General features: G+C 29.7%; 1 non-coding gene across 1 annotated transcript in view; it reads right to left on the bottom strand.

Annotated features, from left to right (window-relative positions):
* LOC106678770 (uncharacterized) overlaps window positions 1-2,963 on the bottom strand; it is a 31,064-nt gene that overhangs the window by 20,390 nt on the left and 7,711 nt on the right. Inside the window, exon 2 of the transcript XR_010843424.1 lies at window positions 366-454. This is a non-coding gene — a transcript (uncharacterized protein). The remainder of the gene's footprint in view (window positions 1-365; window positions 455-2,963) is intronic.

Raw genomic sequence — 2,963 nt, 5'->3', positions numbered from 1 at the left:
GCCTTGAGAGTAGAGATAAAGAAGTTTACACGGATGGACTTACCAATAAAATGGCCATGTGAGTAGAGGATAAAGCAGTTTACACGGATGGACTTACCTATAAAGTTGCCTTGAGAATAGAGGATAAAACAGTTTACGTGAATGGACTAACAAATGAAGTTGCCATGAGAGTAGACATAAAGCAGTTTACACAGATGGACTTACCTATAAAGTTGCCTTGAGAATAAAGGATAAAACAGTTTACATGAATGGACTTGGAAATGAAGTTGCCATGAGAGTAGAGATAAAGCAGTTTACACGGATGGACATACCTATAAAGTTGCCTTGAGAATAGAGGTTAAAACAGTTTACATGCATGGACTTACAAATGAAGTTGCCATGAACATCGCCAGGGGCCAAAGTGTGAGCAGCAGTTTATTTCCACTCATCTGGCAGGTGTGATGAATATAATTTTCTGAAAAATAAATTAAAGATTAATTAATTAGGAAACAACATCACTTGTTTTTTTTTCTTATTTATCATAACAACAATTTAATTTGGTAGGAATAAATTTTGATTCACTAAAATGTTTTCAGTTGTTTTGTAATATTTTGTATTTTTCTATATCGTTAATTTAAAAATATATTTCTGTACGTTATTGATTGGTTTTTTCTATTTGCGTTGTTTTTCTTTGTTATCTTCTGTTTCTAGATGTCTACCTAATGGAATTTATATAGATTGTATTTTTAGTTAGTTATATTTTAAATTATAAAGACATGCCTCACATATTAATTAAAAACTATATATGAAAACATGAAATAACAATTGAAAAAAAAATGAAATGTGAAAATTCAAAGAGGCGTCAAACAGGATAGTCCACTATCCCCAATTGTACTCAACTGCCTACTTCATTATGTGTTAAATAAGCTCAACTGGGAAGAAAATGGCATAATTACAAATAGATACTGTTTATCGAATTTGAAGTTTGCGGATGATATAATTAATTATGCTAATTCGTTAACTGAGACAAAACAGATGGTCAGCAAACTCCTTGAGCACTGTTTGGCAGAAAATTAATATTGAAATCAAAGATCAAGACAAATTTACAGAAAGGAGACTTAAGATAGTCCTTCTCATTTAAAGATAACAAAGATGAAATAAACAGAAGGATTAATGGGGGATGGAAAAAATAATGGAACCTGAAACACATTTTTAAAAGTCAGCTACTTCACTAAAGTCCAAGGCTTTGGAAAGATGTATATACCAGGTAATCATAAATGGGTCTCAGACATGGTCAGCAACAGAAAACCACTGTGAAAAATTTGAGAGAACGTAATTCCTATTTTCATGAATTATGATTGCTATCAAAAGAAAATACTACATCAGCAACAGAAAAGTACAATCTAGGATTAAAGTCAAAATTTATCAACTGAAATGGATATGGAGTATTATTTTATTATATATATAAATAGTTGACCGCACAATTTCAAATTATGGATAACATGGTTCTGTCAAAAGAGAAACAAAAATAGTTCAAACTATTTATTTTCCGATGTCTCGCCCCACTTCGTAGAATGTCATCAGGGCTAAAAAGAAATAAAAACAGCCAAGACCATTTTGACATAGTGAGATAATAAGATACAAACGCAATGCAGCAGTAGTCTTTCGTATTATTTTATTATCTTTATATATAAATACAACTTACATTAAGTTATTTTTTATTATTAAGTCAATTAGATTGTAATTAGTATTTTTCATTTTCTTCTAAACTAATTTTTTCTTTTATCGTTTGCTATTTTACTTATAAGCTTAATTCCTAATGCATTTCTTTAGGCTATAACGAAGATAAACAAATATGAAATAAAAAAATAATAAATATCATAATTAGCTATGCCAGAAAGTTAATAAGGAATTTAAGCTTGTTAATATTAGATTTATAACATATTAGAAATTCATTTTTTTAAATGAGAAACCACGACCAAAATATATTATTAATTTAAGCAATTAATTTGTACAAATTTCACATGTTCTTATAGAGTAAGTATTGTAAATTTGGGAGAGTCTCTTAGTTTGGAATCCTAAATAATTAGGATAAAATTTGGAATTATAGTGAATTTCTACAATATTGTTTTCTACCTCAATCCTGCATTTGTCTTCTGTGCCATTCCAACTCATCCCAACAACTATCAATAAACCTGGTTGTAGATGTTCTTATTGATCAAAATCTCATTGAAGGTTGAGTGTAAGTGAAATTTCAGGAATGATGGAAATATTTTGAATGTCACCACGACTCATGCAATCAAACAAAACCAGAACATATACTTGAATTAGTAAAATTTATCTCTATTCGTTGTTGCCTTGAATTTGGTAGTGTAATAGAACATTTTCGATCTATGTAAAGCCTAAAGTATTAACTTTGTTTGATATCACGTTTCAAATGTTTATTTATTACTTTTGCTGAAATAACTGGTACTTTTAGCTTAATTGACATGAACGTGAATCTGTTGTCTAGTAGAAAGCTGATAGATGAAAATCTCGAATAATTTACCATTTTACGAAAGATAAAACTTTGCCTCATTCAAGTGCGTCAAAGGGCCTGAGGGGAAAAAGTGGTTCGATGAAGGCAAATTATATTTGTTGTGGAAAATAATTGTTCTAGTTTACTAAGCTGTAATTTTAAATTACCGAACTTGAATAAGTTGTTTTATGTTCTGATTCCTATTCATAAAAAGCTGGACTCGGTTAATTAACCTATGTATAAGTTTAGGTTGAGTGAAACCTATTGAAGTTTACGTCAATTTTTCAATCTTTGTATTATTTTAACAAAAAACCTTAAAAAACAAACAAAAAATGTTAATCAAAACCCTTGCATTTAATCTGGGAAAATTTCAAGTGAAATATTTTATGGTCTGCTGTAACCAGTGCTGGCCGATTTTCGGGTATTTTTCCACTTAGCGGGTTATTTTTCAGCCTTTTTGTTTTTT

Source organism: Halyomorpha halys, unplaced genomic scaffold (genome assembly GCF_000696795.3).
Source record: "Halyomorpha halys isolate HHAL.00 unplaced genomic scaffold, Hhal_1.1 Scaffold159.1, whole genome shotgun sequence".
NCBI classification, from domain to species: domain Eukaryota; kingdom Metazoa; phylum Arthropoda; class Insecta; order Hemiptera; family Pentatomidae; genus Halyomorpha; species Halyomorpha halys.
This window is presented reverse-complemented; position numbering and strand designations above follow the sequence as displayed.